This window comes from Drosophila ananassae, chromosome 2L, assembly GCF_017639315.1.
Source record: "Drosophila ananassae strain 14024-0371.13 chromosome 2L, ASM1763931v2, whole genome shotgun sequence".
NCBI lineage: Eukaryota > Metazoa > Arthropoda > Insecta > Diptera > Drosophilidae > Drosophila > Drosophila ananassae.
The window spans coordinates 26,158,234-26,182,550 of record NC_057927.1 but is presented as its reverse complement, the minus strand read 5'-3'; the positions used below and the strand labels follow the sequence as shown (position 1 = coordinate 26,182,550).

The 24,317-nt window shown below is 42.6% G+C and overlaps 1 protein-coding gene across 2 annotated transcripts in view; it reads left to right on the top strand.

Annotated features, from left to right (window-relative positions):
* Positions 1–5,867: 5,867 nt before the first annotated feature.
* LOC6505942 (5-hydroxytryptamine receptor 1) overlaps positions 5,868–24,317 on the top strand; it is a 50,276-nt gene continuing 31,826 nt past the window's right edge. Inside the window, exons 1-2 of one of the 2 annotated variants that reach the window (XM_001964619.4) lie at positions 5,869–6,679; positions 21,254–21,284. The gene's annotated coding sequence lies outside the window, so the exon portion shown is untranslated. Of the gene's footprint in view, positions 6,680–21,253; positions 21,285–24,317 lie in introns of both variants that reach the window. The other variant, XM_032449577.2, reaches the window with a different exon arrangement.

Here is a 24,317-nt window from a genome sequence, read left to right as displayed (position 1 = left end):
CGAAGCGAGCGTAGTTAAAGCCTCCTTTCAATCTAGAGCTCCCATAAATACCGTCAATTTATGTCAATTCGATTTGTTTTGCACAAACACATGCACAAGTTCGCAAACATTCGCAAGGACACCCACACACACTGAGGTCCTGTGTAATGCCTGCAGGATTCACTGGCCATTTGACGAGGCCTATTATGGGCGCTACTCTTCTGCCATTGCCGTCAGTGGTGCGTGGAAATTCAATCTGTGTTGTGGTCGCTGCAATTTGTGTTTTCTTTGGCCTGTTTAGTTACAGTTTTTTATTGCCTCGATATTTGTTATATACTGGCAGCGATAAAATCGTTAGAAGCAAGACATTACCAGCGCCAGGATAATTCAACCTACACCGGGAAATAAATACTTTTCAAAAAGGTAATTGTATCGTGTATTTTGCGAAAATCAGAGAAATTAGTAATTTATTATATTTATTTCTTATAATATTATTTATTATAATATAGTTATTCATTTATTTTATCTGAATAAAACTACGTCTTATTTCTTTTTCTTGAAATGCATGACAAGACTCTTGATTAGTTGGATTTTTGCCTCATGTTGTATTTATATATTTTTATTAGATTTGTAATTTCCCGTCGTGCTATTTGTAGTACGCCCGGAAAATATGTATGACGGTCATGTTGGAATTTTTCGGTAAAGAAATCCGAGGGGAAACTAGACCACGTGCCGCTGGCCTTAAAGTTTGCTGGCTTGGCGAAAGTTTTTTATGGCCCGCAGCTCGCTGGCAGTGAAATTGCAAAGGCAGCCAAATGAACGTTGAGAGCATAAAAAGCGTCATTCAAATTAAGGACATTATTCCAGGCGCGCCCCTTTCCTTTGCTCATTTCGGAGCGCATTTGTTCAAAGTGCGAGTGTGTAACGCATTTAAATGGAAATGTCAGCGTTGCGGAAACTCGCAATGGTTTTAGCTTTGAGTTACTCTTCTTGCGCTTTATCCTATTTTCCCTATTCAGGTGCTTTAATTGTCTCCCTTTAGCTGGATCAGAGGTGTGTTACTGTGTGGGCCTTGAGCGTGTGTGCGCGTGCATGTGGGATAATAGGGTTTTTTTTACATTTGGCACTTGGCATTTTATACGACTTATTTATGCATTTCGTTCATTTATTTTTCATTTATTGTCTCCTTGTGTTTGACATTTGCATTTCTTGTGAGCGCGTCACGTTTTGCTTTGCATACTTTTGAGCGGGCCACTGAGCCAAATGTTAATCATACGCCGTGTTGTCTTTCAACGGCAACTCGCGTTCTAATTGAATTGCTTTGACTTCGGAGGTCAACGGCAGGCTGGGAAGAAATTTAAATCTTTAAGCGAAACGAGGCGCGAAAACACCTGCTTTGATCTCCGGCGTCTGATAATCAGCCAGCCGGCCGGGTGTGTTTTTTGTATCAATTTGCCGGGAATCAGGGAATCTGAATCTGAAGTCTGGTGTCAGCAAATGTCAGCAGATCACACCGACAATAACAACTGCTAAGAGTACAAAAAAAAAATAAACCAGTGTAACAAAAATACATTTGAACTCGCGAAAATTTCCGAGCCACGGCAGAGCAGCAGTGCCGGCGAGAAATTTAATCAAATAAATTAGCAATAAAGTTTTATTTTCGCTGTCACCATTTCAGGCTCGCGCGCTACACGTTGCGTATACGTAATACGAAAGTGTGCTTTTATTGCCCGACAGCTTTTTTCCCACTTTTGGGAGTTTTTTTTTTATTTCAACACTGGTTCTCACACTGGCCGCGTTTCAATTAACATTGTCAGCTTGATGTGACCTTCAATTTGAAGTAAATTAAAACCGTAGGAAGGGATTTGGCTACACAAATAGACTCGAACTCACACGTCAGCTGTCAAAATGTCCATTTAATTAGGCTGAAATGAGAGATGTGATAAGGGTGTGGATTAGAGGGGTTTTTAAGTTAGAGCCACGCATCGAACCTATGTATTCCTAAGCCGGCGTATCCTTCTTTGTGCCAAAGGCAAAAGTTAATTGAATTTTTGTTTTTGTTTTACTTTTGGCTTGCCGAGTGCGTGACTGTAATAGTTGGGAACAAGGGGCCCGGATACAGACATAAAATTGGTTTTCGAAATACTTTGAACTCGGACTGGGGAGCGGGAGCCATAAAAACGAGCATAAATTTAAGGACCATAAGCGATTTAGAGGCGCCAAAAGTTCTGGCAGCGATTATCAATACAATTTGCCATCCTGCCGGCACATTTATCATTCAGAAATATGGCCCTAACAACAAGTATTCGCTTTCCAGGGCTGAAATACAAACACACCAGCTTACCTTATATAGTCACAGCCAAATAAATAACAAAAACACGGGGTACCGCAAACTCAAAATGCAAATAATGAAACAAACACAAAACACAGACGCCCACAAAAGTATGCTGCAAAATTTTAAACGCATGACGCAGCCAATTTATATGCACAAAAAAAATGATTGTAAAGCGAATTGAAACGAATCGGCAATAAATTGAATACAGCAAAGCCCTTTGAAATAAAAGGTGTAGAAAGAATGTTCGAATTGAAACTACTCATGTCTGATCATTTAAAAAATAAAATAAAGGGACTAAAACTATTTAATTTGTTTCAACAGTTGATTATTTGTTTTTCAATAAATGTAAGTATACAAAATCTCTTCTGGAGAGCTGGTATCTGGCATATCCCACTTGTTTATCTTTTCAGCCATCGCCGTCCCATTGAATATTCCATTTTCCCCAATATTCCCCAAACGACTGCTGGGCATCTCGCGTGGAAAACCCAAAAGAGTTTTAGCGAAATGAAAAATTGAAAAAAACTCGCTGCGAAAATACGATGATTTTGCGGTCGCCAGCTGAACTGATGCGTATCGGCGGCTTAGACTCTGGACACAAGCCGAGGCAAAGGGCATAAATCATGATGTATTTATCATAAATCAAATTGAATTCTCCTCAAATAGCCCGCCTCCGCCTGCTGGCATCCCGGTAGGGATTGCCGGGTTTTGGGTTTCCGTGGGTTGCTGATGTGTTTGCTTGGCGCGCATATTTTATTTATGATTCTTTTCCAGTTGACTTGCGAATTTGTTTTGTCTCTATCTGACAGCTCTTCCGCCTCGGCATCGATTGTTGATTTCTGATTTCCCCCATCCTTTGGATCAATCATTGTTTCCCATAACATCCCCCCCATAATTTCAATATTGAGTTGAGGATTGTAAAGCAGGTAAAAATGGAACAGCCGGCTGAATGACAGCCAATCGCCAGTAACTTACACGACTGGCATGACATTATCAATTCCTTGACGTATGGGTACTGTGGCCTGAAGAGTGAAGAGGGCCATTGGTCAAAGTGATAAATGCGGGCAACCACTTGAAATGGCTCGGAACATCCCTGGCCCATACTACCTTTGTGCCTCTTGTCCATTTGCACAAATTACTCGACAATTTTTCCAAGGCACTCTGAATGGGAAATATCTAGCAGTCATCATCTATTAGCTGAACAATAAATTTCTTTCAACTATTGACTGGCCCTTGCTTTTTTTTATATTTTATTTATAGAAAGGGTCAATGATATGCAGAGGTCATTAAAGTGTCTTAGAAAATATGGAAATGGATTGGATTTTGGATGGATCTTGGATTTTAATCTCTCTTTGTTTTTCGAGAACTCTAGGATAAAGTTGATATTAATTAAATATTCAACAAAAAATTTGTTTTAATCAAAGGAGTTTAAAAGCTTTTTTTGCGGAATGCGACCTTTTAATTTAATCAGTGAGTTATGCAATCATGTAAATGTTTTTCCCACAAATGTATTTATATTTTTTATCAACACCTTAATTTCTTTTCAATTTCTGCACTTGTTCGAACATTTTTCTTTTGTTTTGGTCTGTTCACTTTTCACATTCGAATGACCCTTGCAGAAGTTGGGTATATAAGACTAGTAACATATTTTGTAGGAATTTGGACAGACATTTTTTATGCACTGGCAGTTGGTATGAACTAGTCGAGCCTGGAAAGTTCTGGCCACCCCTTGGTGTTCTATTTGGATTTGTGGCACTTTTATTGAACACGGACCTGCATTAAAAAAACATATTTTATCGCACTCCGAGAGCTTGTTTGTGTGTAGTTGTAGTTGTTATTGCCGTGTTGCTGCTTCTGTTTCGAAAGTAAACAACTATTTTCCTATTTTTTTTTTTTGTATTTTACACCCAGCTACTTTTATATAGACTGCACTTCAAGATATGTATTTCTGATCGCCCGGCTGTTTAATGAATTTTTGTATTTAATGAATGAACAACATTGCTCTTGTTGCCAATTGTTTTTTGGGTTTTTGGTTTTTTTCTGTGTCTGTGTCGGCTCTTTTCTGTTCTGTTCAGTTCGCTTCTGTTCTCGTGTATGAATTTTTATTCGTTTTCTGTTTGGCAATTGATTGGAAATATTTCTTTTCATGTTTTTCAATTTGAAAAACCAAAAGGGAACCGATGAGGGGCACGGTAGGCATCCCCCTGCCATCCGATCCGCAGATTCTCGGCGGCAAAGTGCTTTTGAGCGATGGCGTATGAGTTTCCCTCGCTTTTGTTTAGATAATAATTTTTTTTGCCATTTTATTCGAATGAACTGCGGTGCTCTTGTTTCGATTTACGGTCTTGGCCGCCCGACGGCTAATGTTGGCTTATAAAGCTTTAATTTATTTTGTTTTGATTACTGCTTATTATCATGTCCATAAACTTGTTGCCGGACTATTGGGTTTTCTCTGACGATAATTGGCTCACCGGGAACTGTTTACACAGAGTGCGGAGATGATGAATTGTGATTATTGTGGCAGTAAAAATAATCTTTTGGAAGGGTATTTTCATCTGGTTTTGTCATTACGCTTTTGTGCAAGATTCTCTAGAAGCGCATCGTTCGTTATCTGTTAGCTTTTCCCAGAGTGATGCTGTTAAGGCCCAGCAGTGAGTTTTCCTCTGTTAGCTTTGCGGAATTCCTCTCTCTCGTTGTGTTTGCTTTCCCCAAGCTGCAAACTGTTAACTTGTAACATTTATAGTTTTGGCGGTATATTTGAATTTGTTAGAGAAATAAACTGTTATTGCCATTAATATGGTAGCTGGTTGCTGAGACATTTTTTATTGGAAAACAAACGTTTTATTACGTTTTATTCTCATTGCTTACTAAGCGTTTTGGCAAATGAATTGCAATGTCTGTCGAGTTTCCCCTTCATTTGATTGACTATGATTAAGCAGATTTCGACGAATCTTGTAATTAGCCAATATTGACTATTGAACCTTCTTTTGACTTTCATTGATTGAGACTACTAAAGCAATTAACACTGTACTTAGTACTTGCATTATTCAATGTTTGCCTCCGATTCGTATTTGCCAATTGGACGTGGAGAAACCAATAATGAGCTTTCCCACTAATTAAATGCAAAAAATTTCTTAAAACAAATTTAAGTTGCATTTTTTTAATCGCTGACAGACAGTATTTGCCCAATCAAACAGGCTTCGTAAATATTTGTTAGCCAAGTCGTTTGCAGTGTTTCATTTTCCAAATGTTCTCCATAGAGTTCTCGTCTCTCGCATGCGAGAATTTTCCGCCCAATGGGTGGTACTAACAGTAACAGAACTGACTCTCGCACTTCCCTACTTGGGCGGCCTGCTGAATTTCCCCTTTTGCAGAGCAACCTGGGAGAGAGAGCGCATCACTTGCTCGACAGACCCACTGACACACTGGCCACTGATAACAGACCGCACTGGTGTGCGTGATGGTGGATGGGAGAGAGTGCTGTTAAGGCCGCACAGGTACGGGGCCGAGCACTCTCTCCGCCATCAGGCCGCCCGCTCGGCTGCTGTTCGCTGCCTTCCGTTCCGTTATGTTCGGAGGTCGGTCGGCAGGTCGCCTCGGTCCCGTTTCCAGTTAAATTTTTACCGTTCACCAGGGCAGCGAGCTGCGAACAGGCGGACGGGCGGGTCTTCAAATTCAAGCGTCGTGCCCCGCAGTTTCAACGCGCTCGAAGTCGAAATTATCATTGAATGGGAAAATTGAAAAATTGAAAACAAAAATATTTAATTTCAATCCTAAAATAATAAATGTTCCTCCCTTACCCCTCTTACACAATTGTGCGTGAAAATTCCAATTGCCTGGCATTCCTAGCGACTGGCCGAAGCAAAAATATAAATAAGTGCAAATATTTTGAAGAATTATTCAAATGAAAATACAAGCAAAAAAAAAAAAAAATAAATCTGCTTGGGCTACTTGAATAAAAAATAAGCAACAAAATATTAAATGCTATTAGTGCGTGCAAAGAAGAAGAATATATCCGCCAATATCTGTCCGTGTCAGCAGAAGGCGAATCGAATGAATATGAATGGGAAAGTGCTCGAGCGTAAATAGGCCAGAAGTCGAAACATTTGGAAGCCAAAAAATATCCACCGACAGAAGCTTGGACAAACTTGTGCAGTTCTCCGATTCTCGTCTGCTCAGATATTTTCCAAACGCCGTGCGAGTGCTATTATTAAAGTAATTTGTGCGACACTTGCCACCTGTTTGACAACTTTTTGGAAAACAAAATTTATGCAAACGACCTCGAGAAGAAAGCAGAACTGATCCAATCCGATCCGATCCGTTTGTGATCCGCCCCGAAAGCGAGAGTGTGTCGTTGACCGGGAGTATGTAAGTCTTTTAAACCAATATCATATTCCTGCTTTGTTTTGTTTATCCCACCGCCACGGTAGACTAGAGCCGCGAGTCTAACACCTTAACACCCAGTTGCGGGCGATCTTTGTTATCGCCAGTGTTTGTCAGAGACTTATATTTAGATACATTGTCGGCGGGCATTATTTTGATTACTCGACGGTGGCCAATCTCGGCCGTTGTGAACTCTGGCTTCTGGCTGACGATTGACCTAGACCAAGGGGAAATAAATACACACATTGTACTCAGTTGCAAGTGTCCGCTTGTGCCCTCTTTGAGCTCTGAGGGCTCTCACCAGGTGCTCATCAGGTGCTTGCGAAGTGAGTAGAGGGAAATACCTCAAACTCAGTTAAGTAGCTACTGATATGCACAGGCACTTCAGCCCCGGGCATGGCTAATCAAATTACAAAGTCATACACCGCTTGATTTAATAATTCTGTTTCATGGCGTGTTTCGAGGCATGTGCCGGGCCGCAGATGCTGGTGATTCTGGATCGCCTGCTTCCGGGCTTCCATATGCTGCAGTTTTATCTTTAAAGTTGGCCAAATTACCTTCGAGCAGGAGGTGCACAGATGTGCTGGTGCGGCTTTTGTGTATAAATTTACACTTAACTGCAAAACAACAGGCTTAATTGCCCGAAACCAAGTAAAACTCAGCCCGCCAGTGAAACTGACTGACTGCCAGAGTCCATGGTCCATGAAAAAGGCGCTGTCTGGGCCAAGTTGAGGGGTATATCGAACTCGGGAGACTCTTATTTTCAGGCTTGATAAAAGTACAGTAGAGAAATAAAATGTTTATTTAAATACTTCCTGGTATGCCTCAAAAATTAATTACAATCGTAATGCTGCTCTTCGCCGAAATAATGCTATAATTGCTAATTAATTTTTAGAGGTCAGATCTCTGAGAAGACAATTTCCTTTAAACAAATGAAAACTTCCGAGAAATACCAAAGGCAAGGCGAGTGCTGCTCTCTTCGCTCGAAAAAAGCAACCACATCGTTAGTAATTGTTTAAAATTATTTCTTAGCATTTGCAACAAATGCTGCGCGCATCCTTGAACATGAAAAGAAAAAGAAGAGAGTGCTGCCAAAAGATGTCGGGACAATTCATGTGGGCACTTACACTAATTACAGCAGCCGTCACTTAAACTAAGGCGCTGCCACTGCTTCTGCTTCTGCTGCTGGTGTTTCCGCTGCCAAAATGGCCAAAACGGATAGAATGGCAGTGAGTCATGGCCATGGATGTGGCACGTGGTATGCCGTACGCCGTACACCGGACGGTGTGTGCTTTAAGAATTAAGGCAAAGTTGCCAGCCCGGCTGGCTGGCTGACACACTTTCCCGTGTCTGATGCTCTTTCATCTATTGTAAATTGACTCTCGACTGTGGCAAGGGAAGAATGCCTGGTACAATGGGTCGTATGCGTAATATGGTTGACAGTTTTCTGCTCCTCTGTTTGTTGCACTCCTACACAAAGGCACACACGCTTGTATGGGGTGCATTGTTCCCAAGAATATTGCTCATACGCCGGGGTGGCTGCGCCACTGGTAGCAGCAGCGGCGGCAACTAGAAACAAACAGATCGCTCAAATCAAAGGTGACAATCCACAACAATGGAGTAGAAAATGCCAGCAGGCATCGCGGAAATATAAAGTAAACTATTGTCTGCCAGGATTGCGTCAGAGTCTGTGACTAGTGTTTATTTTTGTGTTCTTTGTAGGCACTACTTGGCTGGCTACATTGCGCATACGCCCGGTGGCCCTGCACAAGACTCACCAACTGGCTAGCGACCGGCTGACAGCAAGCGCTAATAAGCTTTTAATTAATTAATAATTAATCACTACTGCTAGCCAGCTCATCATTTTGGGCCGAGAGGTCAGCAGGGTTTGTCATTCTTCCATTGTCTGGGCTCTGCCTGCTGCCCCCGCTTATCGTAATGGCCGAAAAGTTCTAATCGAGGCAATTAACGTGGCCAAATTTAATTTCCGTCCCCGAGCGCTATCAGTGGAGCAGCACAGGCACCACCAACATCAACAAGAAGCGGACAAAACGAAGCGCCAGCATTTTATTTACAAAATATTAGTTCATGCCTGCCATTGGGAAATCCATCAGGTAAGCCCGGGATTTCTCAGTTTCAGTTGCATGTGTCTTTGTTTGTTTCGCTTCTTGTGTTTGTTCGCCCTGTCTATTCCATTATTTGTTTGCCATTTTCCTTCTTTATTTTCTGTGTTTTTTTTGGGATCTGGGACAAACGAGGCCAGGTATCCAAGAAGTTGGAGCATTTTTTGGCGAAAGGGAGAAGGCAGCGAGGGTTGTTTTTGAAAGGCCATTAAGCAAATTACTTATGTTAATTAGCTAGCACGACTAATGGGAAATCGCAAGGATTTGTAGACCCTGATAAGACGAATTTAAAGCGGCCCCCCGACCAACTGAAATCTTTTCCTGATTATCCACCTTCCGCTCCAATTTAGCTTTGTTGATTTAAGATGTCAAGTTTGCCGAAGCAAAATCTCAACATGAAAGTCAATTCCACAGTGCCCCGGGCCCTGCCATACAATGAGAATTCAATTTCCCCGCTGCTTTGGCCAGACTTCAGCGACCCTTTGATTCATAAAATTGCATTTATTTGCCAGATGAGCGACCTTCCACAATGCAACAGCTTGCTGCAAGGAATGCATTCGGAATATTGCATAAATAAATAATACGCAACAATAATTGAGAAGCAGAGACTGCAATTCCTGCAGACGGCAAATAATTCACATTCTGCCTTTGTGCCACATGAATCGCACTGCAGAGGAGACAATTCCGGTTTCAGTTTTCCCTAAACGAAAATCACACAGTACTGCAACTGTCATTTAGGGATATTAGATCCTACAGTCCTTTTTCTGGACTATTACAGAGGACTTTGGGAACATATTGAATAATTTCCATTCTGCACATTTCATTTCCCTTAATCGTATGATGGCCTCGAATTACTTTTATTAAAATCCCTTAATTCGATTCAGAGCAGATGCATATGCTTTCATTAAAATTATAGATGTTATGAGCTTAAGCCGTAAAATAATTAAAAGCGTAATTAGCTTCGTGCAATTTTCGTGCGTTAATATAAGGGTATATTGAAAATGCCAGAAGCACGGATCAGATTGGATCGAACCGAACTGCACTCCCACCCAGTTGGGTATAAATTCATTAAAATCAACTCTTGTTGCACTGCCTGTGGTCGCTGGAAAGAAGATTAATTACTGACTTCACGTTGACTGGGGATGGCCGGGCAGTGGAAGCCAATGCTGCACTCCATAATTCAGCATCGACACATAATCAATAGCTTGTGAGAGTCGTGAAAAACTAATTAAGCCGGCTTGAAAGCGAACAAAATGAATTTAAATTGCATTTTGGGTTGAGGCTAATAGTAATAATAACCGCCATTAAGAACGCTGCACAATATATTTTAATTCTGCGCATAATTAATGCCAGCAATTAAGTTGAGTTTCGTTGCTGTTTTCGGTTCCCACCTTGGCGTAATTGTCACGCTCCACATATAAGCGAACGCCCACTAGGAGACGTAAACAATCCACTTAACATGCTGGGAAATACCATTTGATCCTGCTATCCATCTCGTGCCGCATTGCGTATACGCCGCGTGGGACGGCCGAACAAAACGAAAGGAACGAGACACAGTGCCTTTGGCAACATTGTGTCACGCACATTATTGATAGGCAGGCTCAATCGTTTCGGCTTGAGTTTCTTGGGTCTCAGTTACAGCTCCTGCCGGCATCTCCTTCTCAGGATTCGCCCAGCATCCTGGCAATTACGGCTCGTCGGACGATGTTTATTAAAACGACATAATTGCGAATTTAAGCCCCGAGCCTTGACTGCTTCAATCAACTGGATCAGCTGCGGCCTGCTTCTGGCACTCGCATCGTTAACCGTCATCTGCCGCCGCCATCCTTTTGCACAGTCAGCTTGAAAAAGTTTGACCAGAATAATTTGCATAAGAACGCGGTCAGAAACAGAGAACTTTGGCCTTGCCATCCGGAAAATTCTTTGTGGGCTTTTGTTTGCACGCCTCCCGCTTCAATTATGATTAATGACCAGTAATTATAGCGATGAAACCGGCAACAAAAATTGATTAGAGGCCAACACGTGAGTGGTTGGGGGAAAGATTGGAAAGTGGTCGACTGCCATCCTGGTCAGGAAAAATATAATATACTTTTTATTTTCACAAATATTAGACCAATTCAAGAACTAAATAAACCCAACCTGTTCACTCTCCAAATCAGACACATTTTGTGCATTATTAGCCGAATTGTACACACTTGAGCAGCTCGGGCAACTCGGGCCAGTTGGGGCCGCCGCAGAAGTCACTCAGCATAAATCAGGGCAAAGGTCCTTCGGCCGACGGAGAGACGTTTAAGTGTTTTGGCTTTTCATTAATTAAATTGCCGGTCAGGTCTTGGATTGTTTATGTTTTGATTAGGCATTAGGCGGAGAGCTCAGACCAAGACCGATGCAGAGGCAGAGACAGAGGACTGGACCTGGAAACCGAAAACCGAAAACATGTTTGGGTTAAGTGCCCGAGACCCTCAAGAAAGAGAACGAGAGCCGTCCAGTCCATTCTCTCGGGCCTAAGTGGCGAATTGTTCCTGTCTCGAGGGTGCATTATGTGTGGGCAATTATGTTTTGGGGCCATTAATCAAGGCCAATGTCTGGCAAGACGGCCGCGAGTGTTTGCCCAATACACTTTGATGGCTAATTGCATACATGGCAGTCCGGTTCCGGTCGGAGCCCGTAATTGTAGGCATCTCCCACAGCCTGATTGTGTGTTGGCCAGCCAGTTCCAAAGAACTTGCTACAACCGCTAATTGAATTGTAATCAACTTTGTTCGCAAATTAAATAGCGCATAGCGCTGTTGAAGCGAATTAAAAGTGAGGCGAAAAATGCAAAATGACTGCAGTTCAATAGTTTCTTTCTGGTGCGGAAAATAATTGCCATTTCCCGGATAGTTGATCTCTGTACCCTGTTTACTATCCTCCGTTTGGATTAATATTGTTATTAACTGCTAATTGAAAACTCTGGCCAGTAAACAAGAAGGTAATCAAGCGCGAAGTGCAATTAAAAGCTTTGCTCTCACCACTGCCACTTGTGCACACAAATTGCAGATCTGCTTTTGTTATTATTGAGCGATAATCACTGAGTAGCGGCAAGTCTAGTCCCGCTGAGATGAAATGAACGGATGCCAAGCTGCAGTTATTGTCCGAAAGCATCGGGAATGGCCGGAACGTGAATGCTAATGTGTGGCAGCTGCGGAATATACCGAAACAATTCTATTAAGTGCGTTTCCACATCGCCGGCGCACTTGGCGTATGCGTAATCCCCACTAATTCAGCGCTCAGCTAATTAATGGCCGGGGGGTAAGAAATGGCATTCTATCGATCAGCCGGAGCTTACCATTAGTTTCACTTTCACGGGCCTGATCGATGGTGTTCCATTGAAAAGAATGCAATTTTAAAAATCATATGCTAGCATATGAGTGGCAAATATGTGGCTCTCTAGGCTTTTTTGTCATCATATTTATTGCAAGCCCACTGGAATATTCCCCTCTTTGTCATCTTTTGTGTGACTAACGATTCTATATACTGCTGACCGCCGCCCTCTCATACATGTGGCTGTGTAAATAAATTAAATTCAAATCTAAATTGATATAAACTATGCTCATTGAGGCTAAACAAAAAAATAAATAAAAGCAGAAAAGAAGGCTTATCGCTCGTCCCACACTCATCACTCCCCGAAAAAAGAACCACCCATACTGGTTCGGTGGGTGGAAGACGGGCGCCGAAAAGAATCGGAAACGGGGCTAGAGGGGGCGTGGCGGGTACTTTATCGCTGCTTAATTACGTTACTGATAAGCCCGCTTTTTTGGCCGCAGCTCGCCACGACCAATTCCAACTTTTTTTCCACGGTTCTAATGTTCGCCTTCACTTGGCTCCTCGTCCATATCAGGGCCCAAATGTTGAATTGTTTTTGGCTTTTCTTCGCTGGACAACTCTTGGCGCTTAGCTCTTGACTTTCGCAACTGCTCAGCCGAGATTTTGTTAATAAAAATTAATGGCTTTGTGATTTGTTTGGCCTTAAGTGCTGGATTTCCTTATGTGTTTAATTCTTGTCCGGCGCGGCGGTAGATAGTGTTTGTATTGTATTGCTTTGAAAAACATACTCTTCTAGGCATTTATTCCACAAAAAATGTTAAATTTTTTTAATGGAATATTCGCTTTTCAATGCTCTCGTAAATTAAATTTAATTATTATTGTACTCTGGTCAGGGTATCGGGAATTCCTGTCCGAATCGCATTGTTTTTCTGGTTTTTATGCGGGTTAATGGGGATAATATTGCAGATTGGCTGCTGTTGGTATGCAGACAACGCCCACAGTCGGCACTAATGTCCGACTAATTATTTATTTAGGCGCTTTAATTACTTATTTATCGCTGGTGCTCACCACTGCGTATGCGTTATATCTGGCATGGCCCGGTATGGCAGGCGGGTTGCCAACGGGTTGGATAAAAAGTCAACGACACTGCTCCAAAAATAAATAAATATTTATAAATTTATCATTTGAATTATAATTGATATTTGTTTCGCTATTTATGGTAGATGTCCCGCCCCGCCCCGCCAACGCCAACCATAAAAGCACAATATTATTATTCGGCAGGGAATGATTTATGAAAATGGCTTTTCCATCAGTGTTGATGTGGAAAAGTTCTGACCCCTGGCCATTGTTTACCGGCGCTGACTGAGCACCCATTAACCCATTCAATCATTTAATGGCCAAAGCGCATAAATATACAAAGTGCGAAAGCATTTATTCTGCCTCATAAAACGGTGATATTGTTGCCATTATTTGGCTATAACAAATTTTTAAGCCAACCACCTATTGCCACATTTTGCTGTTTTTCAATTTGATTTTCGAAATTGCAAACCTTTGGCATTGGGGAGGAGTTACTTACTGCCACCTGGCCAGGTAATGTTTTCAATGGAAATGAGCAAACATTTTATCTGTATTGGCAGACTCGTTCGCTTTTCGTTTGTAGTCTGGAGCTTTTATCAATCGAAAATAATCTTTATACATGGTTTGGCCCACATATCCGATATTTATTCCTTCAATTAATTTAAGCGCCAGAACTAGATAGAGTGGAATTCAAGTGGGCCATTGCCTCCCGATAAAAGTCAGTAGGCCGTCTATGCCAGTCCAGTCCAGAGTATCGGCCAAATATTCCGGGCAAACACGAATGTGTCCTGCTGGTGTGGCTGGTGCATGCGAAATTCCCAAAACATTCTGCATGATTGATGAGCTCTGTGTTCCAGAGCAACGGACACAGATACAGATATGAAATTTTGGACCGGGAATGGCATTTGCATTTATCCTAGCTTCGGGTATGCAAATTGGCTTTATTTATTAATCGAATGCATTTTGTGGTCAGTGCAAATACTATACAGAAATGAAATGTTCAGAAAATACAAATTTGCGCTTTCTTTTCCCTCTGGGATTTTGCAAATATTTAATTTACGTCCCAGGAAGTGACTTGATAAGTTTGCAAAAAAATTATTACTGCAATGTGGTGAATGAAATTTTAAATTTTTTAAACTCCGAATTTTATTTTGCCATTCTTACGGTTATTTTTGTGGGTTCTGCTCTCTACGGCGTGTGGCACATAAATCTCATGGCGAATTTAGTTGCCGATTTGCATTTGTGTCGCCTGGCACATAATTCATGCAGCCCGACAAGCGCCCTCCGCCACTTGGCTGAAGCCATAAATTTAATGTATTTTTTGGTGCGTTTTTTTCGGAATTTTCAACACCGTTTCGTCCTCGACCTTGTTCTCGGCAGCGTTTTGGCATCGATTTGTAAGGCAAATCGCGTCGCCCTCACAGCAGTCGGCAATTATGCCATTGGAATCTATTTATAAAAAAAATGGAGGCAAACTCCAGGGGCAACTCCAATCACGCAACTTGCATGCAACCTAAAAGAGATTCCCACTCCCGGGCGATGGGGAACCTTGTTGCTTGAACTTCGCATTCCTTGGCAAGGCGTCGCCAGCCTTGGCTGCATTTTAATGGTTTTTATTGATTTTTAGCATTGTTTCGGCAGCACCCTCGCAACGTGCCACCTGCCCCAAGGGCTACACCTGCCACCAACAACTGAGAGAAAAATGTAGAAGTGGTAGAGTATCAGTTTATTTATATAATTGAAGAAGAACGGCATTAAATCGATCATAAATTGAATGATTGTTAGTCATGGAGACTAGGTTTAAAATATATATATAATATCACAAAATCCAATGTATTTCTTTCAGTGCATGGCACTCGTTATGAGCATTCATCGCATCAATTGGCGCGTGCCAGCCAACGCTTCTAAAAACCAGCAACACGGGTATAAGGACACCTGGACTTGCTGCATCAACTGGGCTAGCTGCACTCGCACTTGTGCTGACATTTAGCTTGGGGCTGCCGTCCTCGTTTCGAGCCTCCCACTTTCTAGACGCCCCCTACGCGCCGCTAGCCCCCGCTTGCCCCCCAAGCTGCACATGCAACTGCATGTCCTTCGTCACTTGCTGCTATTTAGGAATTCGCGCAGTTTAATCTTCTCCTCACTCGCAATGCTCTGCACAAAATCAGGGTCTAATTACTCGCCGCGGCTGTTTGGGTGAAATTAGCTGGCAAATTGGCGCCAAAGTGGCCTCCACTTGATTCCTAATGGGGCGAGGGTATTGGCGTGAAAAGTGCAAGGAGGCAATATCTCTAATATATATTTTTAGGTTGTCAAAAAAAAAATAAATCTAATCATTTGATGACATGCATATTTTATGGTGATAAGCCAACTAAAAAATAAAAATAAACTAATATATATGTTTTTAGTTCATCAAGCTAAGATATATTTATTGAAAAGGTATTCCAATGTTTAAAAATTAAATTCTAGATAGTCCTTAATTCCTAGTCTGCCATAAAATGACCATAATTGGTTGCAATTCAAGCATAAACTTACAGATCTACTTGAAACAAATAACTTAAATAAAATTATTGATATATTCTTGATATATCCTTGAGTTGAGGAAATCCTGGTATAATATTTCTCAAGAGCAAGTTGTGCCAAGCGGATTCTAAGTAGCCCCCTTGGCCAGAGATTTCTGGAAATAGGCGACGACAAGTGCAGGGTATCAGCCCAGACGATGGGCACTTTGCTCAATTTTTTTTTTCCGATCCCTCTTTCAAAATGTCTCTGTATATCTCTCATTCCTTTGGTTAGCGGCAGAAACGTGCTGCCCCCTTTTTTTTTTCTCATGTATTTCGCTGGTGCTTCCGGTGAGCACGCCTCGCTTATCAGCGCATTTTCAGTTGTTTCTCCAGTTGTGCGGTGGCCCACGCCCCCTAGCCTCCCACCCGCCAGTGCCCTTACCAGGCCAGGGGCCACCCATTTTTCCGACCCGTTCTTCCCTCGAGCCTCGTTGCTTGTTTGCCTGTTTTGCATGTCATGCGCTTGTTTGTTTTTTGCTCCAGTTTTCTTCGTTTTGTGCTTCCTTCCGTTTTCAATTTCTTTTTACATGCTCACGTTGTAGTTGTTGCGCTCCTCCCCACTCCCCCTCCCCCACTGCCACCCGCCATTCATGTCGTCGTCGCCCGACGGATTTTCTTATTTTATTTTTGCATATTTTGAGCAGTTTTCCGTATGACATTTCTGCCGTCTCATGGCATTCGAGAAGCTGCAACTGCATCTGTCTCCTCTCGCGAAAAAAGGGGGAACAGAGCGTCTTTGCTTTGTGTGCCAAGGATTTTGCTTGAAATTAATTTCCTGCCCTGTGATCCGAGGAGCTCCAAGGGTCACTCGCCTTGCCGTGCGTCCTTAAATTGCACAATTAAGCACCCAGGCTCCTAAATATTCATCACTCGAATGTTTTTGTTATTCGTTTGTGGCCAAGCACCTAATTGAAATATAATTCAATTTATGGCCACGCTCGCACAACACAAACATTTGCGCAGGAGGTGTACTTTAATTGGAATGCCTCTGTCGGGGCATCAAAGTCAACTTTAACGCATGACCTGTCAGATCAGAGCCAGTCGAGCGGCAGTAATTCATAATAATACGAGTTGTGTATACACTAAATACAATAATTTATTGATTTTTCGTACGAGCATAATTCTTGCACGCATCCGCAAACTCATAATGTCCGCCCGTGCTTTGGGAGACGGAGACGGAGATGGGGCCAAGATGACTTCCGCTTTGTTTGCCTCCGATGTCAATAAAAATATGTGGCCCCATCTGTCCGGCTGTCCGGCCAACTTCATAATCATCGAGGAATCAAAGATGAGTGCGTGACCGAGGCAAAAGTTGTGATTCGAATGAGATTATTGCTACGGGGCAGATGGTCTGATGAATTATACAATAAATGTTTTATTCAAATAGTCAGAAAATTAATTTTGTTGGCGGTCTAGCTTTGTCAGGAGATGTGTTCAGCTTAATTGGGAAATATATTATATGAAAGGGTTCAAGTATGGATTTAGATTCTTAAATGGGCACTACGAGTATAAGGATGAGCACTCACGATTTACAATTTCTATCCCAAATATGTTCTGAAGAATGTGTATTTTTCAAATCCTTTTAATTCCAATTAACCTGAAATTGATCGCTGTGTACCAAAGTAATAACAATAATTTCTATCACGTTGCCATCTCTGAGGCTCAGGCTTACGGCCGAGTGATTGACATGACCGCAGGGGATCCCGGCGGGGCACCAGGGCATCCTCCTAATGGCCCATTGACAATTATGGCGCTACTAAATCTTGGCCAGCCGAGACCTGGCTAGCAAAGAAAGTGGGCGGGGCGGGGGATGTGGATTTCTGTGTCTGAGTCAAAGCAAACATGGCCCATGTCATATGCATGAGCTCCAGTCGACTGGGGTTAGTCTTTGTTTGTTTGTCTTTGAGGGCAGGGAATACCCGGCAAGGACAAGCATCTGACCCACAAGGCCGTGATCTGGGTGGGGGTCCTGGGCCCCATAACCGAGCTCCTGCTCCGGGGGATGCATATTATTCAATTAAAATCGCACTGCCATTAAGCTTGTACGGACAACTGTCAGCAGCACGCACGCAATCAATGTCAACACGCACACTCTCTTCAGGACACACACACACACACTTGAACATCCCTCCCACCCACACATATAAATATATTCGGGCCAGGAAAGTGAGCTTGGTGGGAGGACTAGCTGCGAGTACGTTAATAGAACTTAGACTCGCATAAATGTCAGCTACAAGATTTCATAGCCCCGGGTTAAAACTAAGTCCCTGCATATGCGTGTCTGAAGAGCTTGGTCGTTGGAGGCCAGGCTTTGTCGGGGGGTGGGTGGCGGGCGAGTGCCACCAAGTGTGCGCCCAAAAGCAGGCTGCAAAATTGAACAAAAAGCCCCGGCTTTAAATTATGTGGCGCAGTGGAGAATTTTTAGTGAAAGAGAAGCCAAAGAGGAAGAGGAAAATTTAAAGTAAAATCCTTCAGACCTGAGTGGAAAAATCATAAAAGTTTTAATCATCAGTTTCCCTCAAAAGAACCCCCTACAATGTTTACCAAAATTGCAAGTACAGAGTCTTGTTTTTAAGCTTTTGCAGAAAATTAAGACAAATAAGGAAAGAATGCGCCATACACCTCTTTCAGGTTTTCTCCTCAGAAGCAAGAGTAGGAGTTTAAAAAGATATATGTACGTAGAAGAGTTCTTGCCTCATCTGGCAACACGAGCTCGTAGCCACACAGAGGAAAACTTTTTGTCTGCTCCGTGCCACGCAAGTTATCCAAATGGCAGACCCCCTGGCGGAATAGAATCGGGCGAAATCCGAAAGGAAAGGAAAAACCGGTGGCCCCGAATTGAACTTTTTGCATGGGAATGAAAACTGGCTGGCTTGGCTGGTGGGGCTCCTGCCAGTGGCGTTAAGTGGCGCCCAGCCAAGACGCAGCATCAGCAATTGCCACGCCCCCCAAACTCTTAGGTTCCACAACTCCCGCCTCCCCATTCATTTCGACATCTCATGGCCTGCTGGGTGGAAGATAGCAAGCTGAGAGAAAAGAATTTGTATGGAAAGTAGAGAAAAGGAGGTCCAGGCTCCACAGAAAAACAAAATAAAAAATTTTAAAATTTTATCTCATGTATGTGGTAATAAAAATATATCTTCTTATTCTTTATATAAAATATACCTCGTTATTCTTTCTATATTTAAATATTTTTCTCTCTCTGCAATGAACAAACGTAGCCTCATTTTTACGGCTATCGTCTCAATTTTTATGGCTTAAGTTGTTGTAAATTTAGTTAGAAGTTGAGTTTAGCTCTATCATCTGGCACTCTGCGCCACCCTTGAGAGCTCGGCTCGAAGGCACTTCGGACTCCAGCGGAATCGATATTTTGCGGCAACAACTGGGGCTGCGTGTCCGTCCGCCGTTCTATTGGTCGTCAAGCGGAAAATTTAATACTGTTTATTTACACAATTTTCCAGTTAGCCCGCCAGCAGCCAGCTCACCTTTACTTTTTGGTCGCGCTTTAGGTTGCATAATGCGAACTCTTCAGCACACTTTTTATCTTCCATCTTAAAGCCACTCCAGAGTCTGGAGACCCATCCGACGAGGTTGTGGTTGTTGAAACCAAACAAATAAATTCACACTCGGTCGCTGCACGTATTTCCATTCACACTTTGTGGCAAAAATCAGTACAAAAAACAGTACATTTGCTATTGTATTTATGCGCTGATAAACATGGGGGGCAGTTCCGCCACGCCCACCGACGCCTCAGTACCGCTCCACAGCTTGTCCTGGGTGCTTAGATCCTGCGTATGTTATTCAATTTGGCCCAAGCAACACCTGTCCGCAGACCTCGTTTGCTGAGCAGTGGATAACCGGCTTAACCCCCGACCGATTTACGAATCTGATTTGTCCTTCTGCTCCAGCTCATCAGAAAAGGTCGCAAATTTGATTCGAAAGAAGAGCAAACAATTTTTCGAAATCAGCATGAAAGGCTATTAATATTGATGAGGCACACGCAAAAAGTTTCCACTAAATTCATTCATTGAACGATAAAGCCTTAGAGTGAAATATTCAAACAAAGATAAAATAATTCAATAAACTTTTCCCGTCAGAAACTGAAGGTATCTGATATAGGTATCAGATATTTAAAGCCTAAAAATAAAGCACTCCGGAAAAAGTTTATCTAACATGTCATATTTTTAAAACAAAGATAAATTAATGTGTGAAGTATATGGCTGTGTAATACGTTCAATAAATCATAAAATGATTATTTATTCATTTGAAACTCATTCATTTCACTGGACCAGATTACACAATCATAAATATAAAATGCATTTTTTGTTAGTCGAGCTTCCGGCTGCATACCTTGCAGATTGCACATGCGATCCAGCATTTAATGGGTTAAAGCTGGCCCTCCGATTGCATTACCCGGCTCTATCGCCCAATCTTTATTGGGGTTTACATTTATTTATTATCGCCCTTCGTTTTCGGTACATTTGTTCCAACACTTCCGTCTGCTGTGGCAGTCAACGCATGAATAATAGAGAACCTTGCTCGGCACGGCGAATGCAAATGCTCAGTGGGAGAATATTTTCGGAAAAGCCCGCACGAGTGCGAAAAGAAAAGCGGAAGCTAAGCTGAAAAGTCTGCGCCGCCTACCGGGTGTGACGGAAAAGTGGGCGTGCCTGGGTGCAGCCAGAGGTGAGCCGTGCCATGCAATTTATGCAAAATCACGTATGCCGGGCCATAAAAAACTACAGCGAAAGCACAACAAACTATAAATAATGCAGATGCCGAAATGCAATTCGACTGCGGCAGTGAATAGATATTTAAAGTTGGGGTTTAAATAAATTCTGGGTCGAACTAGGAGCGCCTATATGGATTTTATTAAACAAAACATTTCCCTGATTTCCTTTCGCCAACCAAAAATAAATACCACTTTTGGGCAGGTGAGGACTGGCCGTATATGTACTCCCATTATACATAAAATGTACCCCTTAACTTTTGCCCACATCCATGTCATTGACTGCTGTCAGACGGCAAACATGGCACTCTGACCCATTTCTAGCCCAGCTCCTGAACGAGCGTTAATCTTTTTTATGTGCAGTACCATCCTGGGTCGCAGAGATTCAATATAAGATACTTTTGACTGGGTTGGGGGTTGTGGCAAAGGGAGTCTGCCTCTCCGGCAGAAGTGGGAGACAAACAGAGACAGGCAGACGAAGGATGAAGAAGGAGGCCCTTCAATTTTATTTAACATTTCGGTTGTCATTTGGGCCTGAGTGGCACTTCGTGTTGGCTTTATTGGGTTCATCAAATGGCCGACAGCCAGAGTCAGCATATGTGGGGACTCAGTTAGTCGATAGTTGCCATAGATACTCCCGGGAAGTGGGGATAATGTTTGCCAGTTTGGGATACTCACTGAAGCACTTTCTAATAATCCAATGACTATGGAGCTCATGTACTCACCCGTTTCCATATTTTCTTCTCCGCTTTCGTTGCAGATTGAACGGCATTGGACGAAGAGGTAACGAGGTGAGTCTGTGAATTTGACTGCGAAGCCATTGGGGATTTGAAACACACACAGAGTGGAGAGCATTCCACTCGAGCGGAGCGCCAGAAAAATTTGACTCTAGATTAGGCCATAAAAATTCGCATTAGGCTGTCTGGAAGAGATAACTTCATATGAATTTATTGACATTTCTGTTCAGTTGGTCAGTTCGAAGGTCCACTTGTTTGGCCAACACAAAAAATAAAAAGGCAGGAGGAGAATAAAACATTTTCGGCCAAGCAACCGCCTCTAACCTTCTTTGTGCCCAACTGAGCATGAAAAGGCCAACATCCGTTGCGGCTAATGTGCCTGTGGGCAGGATAACTAAAAACGTGGCAATTCGAGGGTCCTTTGTGTGAATGCGGCGACTAAGAAATACATAAATAAATTAGTTGCGTGCTTGGCCCACGTCTTTCCACTCAGTATTTGTTGTCAACATTTCGAATATGAGATACCAATATCCTTGGCTAAATATTTCTACACCTTGATAGACAAATTTGATGATTTTTCTTTTGAATAGGTGGGTGGAAATAAGTTTGATTTGTTCTGTTTTCAATTTGGTTTAGTCGGGGACTCTCAATCTCAGGTATTTAAAGTTTTAAAAACCCGAAAAATCTCTTTCACTTTTGTCTTTGATTTAAACTTGTCATTTGTCATGAACACGCTTAACAAATTTTTGTTACACCTTGTTGAGTAAATTTGACGAGTCCTGTTTGGACATGTGGTTCAGAAACTTCACTACAGTTTCCTGTGATATATGAAGGGACTGTTCTGTGGGACCTCACTGATACCCGGTGCCCGAGATTAAATCACAAACTGGACAACGCTTAACTTTGCGGTTGCGCTTCATAAATTTTGTTTATTCATTTGTTTTTGCGTCCTTGCCGGGCTTCGGCTTCGGTTTGTTGCTTTGCTGTGGTGCCAGCTCGGTTTTTTCCATTATTTTGTTGTTTTTTTTTGCCCCATACCTATGTAGGTATATGTTGTATATATAAGCAGAGCGTTTTTGTTGTCGCTTTTGTCTTTTGGTCAATTATTCAGACCGAAACGCTTGCGGTTAGCGCAGTGTGTGCATAAAGGCAGCAGCAGAATGGCCAGGGAAGTAGGGCATTTAAATGGCTTAAGGGGGGGATCTAGAAAGGATCGTGTGGGGTTAGCAGGTGGGCGTAGTCGTGGGCGTGGGCGTGGGTCGGGGTGGTGTGGCCAACGAGACGTGTGACTGTTGACGGGCTTGTGTAAATTGCATAAACTTGGTAAATGGGCAAAAAGTGTTGCTCGCTTTTGTGCGACGGGCCGAGGCGAGCTGCGAAACGACTTTTCCATCAACAGGTGCCGTGTTGGCGGTCACTGCGAGGGGTGTGGGGAAGGAAAAGCGGCACAGGTGCTGGGTGCGGGGGCTGTTACGGGGTCCAAGAGTGTGAAGTCCCAACAGCCAGTTCATTATGCGGCCGGAACTGTTTACCTAGGACTCTCGTTTTGGTCCCTCCGGCTGTTTGCAGTGATGTCAGTCATTGGGTTGGTCACTCGACTGCAGCTCCAAGTCCTTGGGCAAGGAAGCTCGCATCCTGTGACCACATCCTGTCGACGGCACGCCAGTCTTCTGGCAGGACGAGCGTGTGACGAAAGAAAAGCGCATTTCGCAGCTTCAATATGTGAGGCAATACACTCAAAAGAAAAAATTGGTTTTTAAAATAATTCTTTTGTTTATTTATTTAATTTGTTATACTGGTAGATATTTTATTTGAAATTCTTTAAATTAAAAGAAATAATACACCTCTTCATTAAAGATAATTAAATTGTATTATTTTTACCCCCAATGCAAGACTTGTAAGACTTCCCAAGTATCCTAGGCATTATAATGCCAGGACTGGGAAGTCCTGTCCCCAGAAGAAAGGCCTTTCTTCCTCTGTTTCCTTGTGGCTGGGTGGCTGTGTGTGTTTTCCTGTTTTTTTGGGGTGCACAAGAAATCAAGCGTAATGAAGCCCCAGACGTGAAAGCAGACAAAGGTTTACTTTGCTGTTACCCAGCCCATTGAAAATTCAACGAAATGATAATAGATAAGCCGCTTGACACTAACACGCTTAGGCACTCGCAGAGCGTGCTTTGATTTGGCCTGAAAGGTGCACGAAAAGAGCATTTAACCCGCTCCAGGTCGCCAGGAAAACACTGACCAATTAGGCCGGAAACATGCGGCCGGATTAGCTCCGAATTAGTTATTGTAATTGTACTGAGCCGAGGTATTACACGACATTTGTTAATGGGCCAACAGGTCGTTGTTATCCCTGGGGGATGGAGTGAATTATTCAAGAGGTCCTGGGTACCGAGAGGTGAGTCTGTGAAACTTTTGAATGATCAAGGTTTTAAGTGGCTTTGCAAAGACTATGAAAACGGCAGCTGAGACTATACAATTAGCCAACTTTTTTCCATTTCGCCCGCTTTTCCTTTTCTCATTTTCCGATTTTCCAGCTAGTCTTTTCGCCTTGGCCACCCATTACCGATTTAATGGGGGAGTTGTTTACTTTAAATTGTCGTAAATTACATACGTGTGCCGTCAAATAAACTATCCGGGATGGGTGCGCCGGGTTGGGTGTTTGTTTGTTTGTGAGTGTGTGGATTGGCTGTTATTGCCTTACAATAACAATAACAATAAAAATCATAAGCTAATTGCCATAAAAGCGGAAAATTTTAAGCACAACCTTTTAGGGGCGAACGTCAAAGGCAAGACACGAAAATCGCTGCAGGAAATGATGTGACGTGAGGCTTTTGTTTTGGTTTCATTTACTTCCATTTTTTTTTTGAAGCCCTGGCCGCCCTTTGCTGTCCAAAACAGGAGCAATAATAACAATAACAAACAAAAAAATAAAAAACAAGCAAATAACACAACATACAGAAGCGTTCTCCGGGGTTAAGGGCAGTGGGACGGATCGAGTTAAGCTGTGTTGTGCTCTTCCTGTGTGCCACAGGAACATCATTGAAATTGACTTCATTATTATTTTATAGTCTTGGCCTTAAGTTTT